We start from the raw sequence: 6000 nt of genomic DNA, 5'->3' as shown, positions 1-6000 counted from the left end.
TGAGAGAGGAATGGAGGAAGGAGGTGCTGCAGCAGACCTGAGTGACCTTGGTCTGCTGGCACGGGAAAGGAAAGAAGGAGAAAGACATTGAACTGAAACCTGATCTTCCATAAGACAGAGATTAGAATGGAACGAAGGAGTAAAAGGGAACAGAGAGGACGTGGGATAGAGGAAGAAACCTGCCTAGAAGTTCTAAGAGCAAGTGTCGGGGCCCGGTCCCCGAGGTTGTATGGACACTAATGGTTCTGCAGCAGACAACGGTGGAGTAGTGGGCTGTAAATGCACTACTCCCATCTAAGACTTGGGGGCACAACAGCAACTTGGATAGTGAGCCGTGACTCAGGAGTAGAGAGTCCCCAAAGCAGGCTACAGCTGTCTGCCGTACAAGTAGAGTTCTTGGGAACATCTGTCAGGAGGCACTCCAGTGGGAGTACTTCACACTTAAAGGGGCTATAGAGGAGACGTTCAGAAAGACACATGTTGGCGGAGCTTTGGAAGGGAGCATTCCATCTTGCCTGGAGGTTGACTGAGTCCCTGACCCGGAGGACACGGCACGGAGGCAGGCACCTGTGTGTACTACAGACTGTGAGTAAAGCTTTGGAACTGCAAGCCCTGGTGTCCTCCATTCATTCTTGCGCCAACGCATCCAGCACCGCTACATCTGGGTACCAGCTTCTACACCGCTTGTGCCTCTCCTCTTCCCCCACATCTACACTGCCCTGGGGCTACAGCTCCACCTGTGGGGAGCTTCACCATCCTGGCTGCAACACACCACCAGCCCCAGAGGATCTGCATGCAGCGTCGGCTTAACATCTCACTTGCCGAACACCACAGGTGGCGTCACGAACTATTCATTCAAACCATTACATTCCCCCATTACTTGGGTGCCCAGGGCCACGGACCGGGTCCCCGCTGCTGTGACACATCCCGCGGATACCGGCCCGGTACCGAGTACCCCACAGCCCTGGGAGGGCGACCCACTTTGAAAAAAGCAGTTTGAACAGCAGTGTGCACACAGCAATGCAGCTAGCAGGTAGCCTTAAAAGGCAGCCTAATCACCACCAGCACTGCTGCACACAACAAAAATCCTCCCCTTTCACTGCACACTAACTGTACAGTGAAAGCGCTATCAGCAGAAGCAGTTTTTTTTTCTTCTTCCCTGCCTAACGCTCTCCCTGTTCAGAATCAGCAGCAGCACCTCTCCCTATTGTAAGATCGGCAGAAGTAAGATGGTGGTCGGCGTTCACAGCCTTTTATACCCACTGTGATGCCACACAAAGCCAGCCAATCACTTCAATGCCCTTCTCTAAGATGGTGCTGGCCGCTGCGCATGTCATCACGTTGCCCACAGTGTGCGTCCTCCATCATTGGCTGAGAAAAGGCGCTGAAAGCATCATTTGAAACGCGACTTTGGCACGGTGATCGGCGACCTCACGGCCGACCTCACGCTAGGGTTGGGTTTCGATCGGCGAAACCCGACTTTGGCGAAAGTCGGTGATTTTTGAATCTGACCGACCTGTTTCGCTCAACTCTAATCCTTATATTTTAATAATATTATTTTGGTGCACTTATATGTTTTATGTGTTTATGCTAATGTGCTCACTGTCATCACATACATACCTCTATGTGACTGCATTTTTTTAAGTGATCATCATTTTCCTTTTTGTATCGCGCGCCCACACTTTGTTCAGTGGTGTTTTAAATTCTCTTGTATTCAGTAATTTAATAAAGAATTTTGTATTTTATATCTTTATTTTTTCTCTCATGGTCTATTTTTGCATCTTTTTATTTTATATGATCCCCGTTCAATAACATGCATGACATTTCTTTGACCTTATATTTTACGAACTTGTTCTACTTCTGCTAATTCCTTGGGGGTTCGTAACATTTCAATGCACTGCGATGAAAGCTAATACAAATATTACGTTTTGTGCCATCTGTTGAATACTGCAAAAAAAATCAGATACAAGGCAAACATCAGACAATGGGGGCAATTATTTTTTTTTTTTTTTAATCTGCTGTACATGGCGGTCATAGTTTGGACTATTTTTTGGGATGGGTCTCTGATATCTTCCTTTACCATGGTGTTTAGTAGCAGTTATATATAGTCTGTGGCATTTTTCAGTGCTTCACACTCTAATATCCAAATCAGAGCAGAAAAATTTGATGAAAGCCCCGATAGTGGTCACAATGAGCCGGCTAGATGCCAGGCAACAATTGAAAACATATTATATAAAGCTGGTGATGGAGCGCTCTGTCACTCAGTGTTGTACTGGTCGATTCATTACACAAGTTTTAGAAGTACATGGATGCCTTCTTAGAAAGATATAATAAATGTTATTGGTTCTAGATTCTGTGATGGGAATAATGTGGCGCCCCCAGGGGTATGGTCGCCACAGTGGCTTTGCCTTCCTCCAGGGGAGGGTAATGCCAGGTTGGAGGCAATGATGGGTCTCTCTCGCAGTCAATCTATGCATGCAACACAGTTCCACTCCAGGCCAGCAGGGGGAACTCTGAACCGGGATTAAGGGGAGGAGTGCTCTCTGAGGGCCAAGAGAAGGGGGTGGTTAGTTAGTTAGTCTGCGGAGGGTGAAGTGTGCAGACGTGTGGAAGGAACGCTGAGATAGAGCAGAGAGGACGAGCTCATCTCAGGAGAGAGCGCATGAACTGGAGCCTGGTCTCCACAGTTGTACGGATACTAACGGTCCTGCAACAGACACCAGAGGAGTAGGAGGCTGTAAATGCCCTACTCCCATCTAAGACTTGAGGGCACAACAGTAGCTTGGATAGTAAGCCGGGACTTAGGAGAGAGGAGTCCCCGAGAGAGGCTACAGCTGTCTGCCGTGCAAGTGAGGTTCTTGAGAACATCTGTCCGGAGGAACTCCAGTGTAACTCAGTACTGGGAGTACTTCATTCGAATAAGCGCTAGTAAGGAGACTGCACAACCCATCTGCTGAGAGAGAATCCCTGAATTGCTTCCAGGCTAGCCTGCTCCAATACCATCTGTAATCAGGACCCTGGACTGCAGTTACCAAGTAAAGGTACAGAAATTGCACTCCGCTGTGTCTTGTCTGCTTCCTACCTTTCCGGCACCGCTACATCCCCGTGCCGACCACATCTAAACTGCCCTGGGACTATAGCTTCACCTGTGGGGAGCTTTTACATCTTTGCTGCACCATACCATCAGTTCCAGCGGATCTGCATGCAGCATCGGCTTAACACCTCCCTTGCCGAGCACCACAGGTGGCGTCACGAACTATTCATCTAACTACATTCCACTATTCACATCTTCCTATTATTTGGGCGCCCAGGGCCACGGTCCGGGTCACCGCTGCTGTGACACATCCCACTGATACCGGCCCGGTACCAAGTACCCCACAGCCATGGGAGGGCGACCCATCTACATGGAGTCAGGGAGGAATTTTGACCCCTATATTGGGCACTTAGCATTTGTCTAATGGGGTTTTTGTCTTCCTCTGGATCAACATGTCAGGTTATAGGTTGAACTTGATGGATTTTTGTTTCTTTTTAACCTTATAACTGGTGTAACTGGGTTGTGGAGACACCGTGGTCGGCGGGCGCCCAGGTCTGCTAGTCGAAACCACATGGACCAGGGATCGTCCCGCCGAAAGCCCGCTCTCCTTTTAATGTGGGCATAACGCTGCACAGACAACACAGGGTGAGGGTAACAGTGTGGCAATGCTTTATTGAACAAAAAAAACAGGCAGGTAACATGTAGAACAGTCCCAGCAAATACCCAAGATGGTGCACATTACAGAGTCTCACCCTTCCGCTGACTCGCCTGGATAATGGCAGTTGTTACTTCAGAGCTCCCAGGGTCAGCTACCCCACATGTAGCACGCACAGAGAGGAGGTAACGACGAGCCTAGGAAGATGATAGTCCATTGAGGTACAAGGCCAGTTGACCCAAGGGTCACAACCTGGCTTCTCCGAACATCTCCATGGAGGCAGGCAACCAGCAGGTCCCAATCCTGGCTTCCTCCAAACACATCCATGGTTCAGCGATGGTCAATGGAGCAGATTCTTCAATCTGCGGCCGAAGTCCCCTAAGTTGTTTCCTGTAGAATGATAGATCCATGTCCCTCGTGATGAAGCCATGATGTATTGGGTGCAGTTCTGTAGGGTCCCCTGGATGTTTGGATGTTTTGGCAGAATCTCTGGCTGTCTCTGTCTCAGTCAGACTATACAGAGGCATGTAACCTATTTTTATACTTAACAAGTGTCCTTCATTCAGTATTGACATAAAGGGTAAGATTGGAGATGAGATCAAGTAGCATTATTTAATTATTTAATCTATTTGCATAGTTTTTCCTCCTCTGTTTTCTAAGTCAACATCTGGCCTGCACAATGCATAATTAGCATATCTGTATTCATCACTCGTCATCAAGCATAAGTGCACATTATGTAAGCTGAAATGTCATATAACAAGACAATATTCCAGGCTTACACAAACAAAAGTCTGTTTGCTTGACCAGCCAGAAAGAAATGCTTAAATTCAAAAGTCAATGTATAGATAACAGTCTGTTCTTTGTTTGCTAAAATTAGATGTCTGGTTAATTAAGATAACATCCATGTGGGGACACAGCATTGTAACTGCAGACCTGGAAATTTACTAATGCATCAATGTGTATATACACTATATGAATAAAAAGTATGTGCCCCCTCCATATTCACCTCTAGGAGCTTTTCTGATCTCCCATTCTTCATCCATAGACATTAATATGGAGTAGGCAGATAAAACGGCTCCCGCTCTTCTGGGAAAGATTTCTGTAAGACTGGAGACATCTGTGGGAATTTTGCCCCTTCAGAAGAGCATTTGTGGGGTCAGACCCTGATGTTGGTGGGATCCCGGGCTCACTATCTCCATTACAGGTGTAAGATGGGTCTGCGGTTAGGACTCTCCATGTTCTCCCCCATGTCTGTATGGAGCTTGTGCACTGGGTACAGTGATGGGGAACAGATAAGGGTCTTCCCCAAACTGTTCCCACAAAGCTGAAGCTACAATTGTCCACAATGTGTTGTCTCTTTATTGGACCTGGGAAGCCAAGGCCGCCCCCTGATAACAGCCCATAGCATTATCCTCCACCATCTGTACAGGAGCACAATGCAGTAAGGGGGTAACGTCCTCCTGGAATCACCAAACCCAGACTCCTCCATCAGACGCAGATAGAGAAGTGCGATCCATCACTGCACAGAACACGTCTCCTCCACAGTCCAGTGGCGGCATCTTTACACCACTCCATTCAACACTCACCATTGTGATTGGTGATGTACGGCTGCATGTGGCCATAAAGTGGAGTGCAGTATTTGTGCTGATAGCAGAGGAGATCTGGACTCTGCAGTAATGGGGCCAGCGGAGCGATGGTGACTTTTCTTTTCTTCCCTTTGCTCCTCAGCACTCAGTCCCCCGCTCTGTAACGTTACTGTCACAATGAGGTTTTCTAAAATATCTTCAACTGTCATTGCGGCGTCAGGGTCTGTGGATTCCACAGATTTAGACAACCTTCCTTGTAACTCCATAGATTGCTATGGCCAACAAAGAGTGACTCAGGCATTGACTTCTAGAGCTGCAGCTCCTAGGCAGGTTAGAAGGAGTAAAATCTTTGCTGGACTCAGCTTGTTGATTGCCTGTGGTCACTTGCTACTGGAGAACCGGTTGTGTCTGCTCTTTTCCTGTTTAAGCTGACTCCACAGATCAGGGGATGCCAGCAATAGTTTTCCCTATACTGGTCTAGGAGAGGTGGACATTCCAGTTATTAGTGGTTAGTTCCATAGTTGTTGGGAGCAATGTTTGGTTAACTCTTTACTTTTTCTCTTGTCTTTACATTACTTTGTTGCCTCTCCCGCTTTACACTATTTTCTTTTTGTGTATTTCCCTCAGAGCATGTTGTGTGATTGTGCTCCACTTCAGACTAGTGCTACTCAGGAGCGAGACTCAGGCATCTCCACCTTCAAGAGTACTCCTGGGTGTAAGGATAG

This window comes from Dendrobates tinctorius, unplaced genomic scaffold, assembly GCF_039654945.1.
Source record: "Dendrobates tinctorius isolate UK_male_01 unplaced genomic scaffold, ASM3965494v1 ptg000232l, whole genome shotgun sequence".
In the NCBI taxonomy this organism is placed as follows: Eukaryota; Metazoa; Chordata; class Amphibia; order Anura; family Dendrobatidae; genus Dendrobates; species Dendrobates tinctorius.
Note: the sequence above shows the minus strand (reverse complement) of the source record.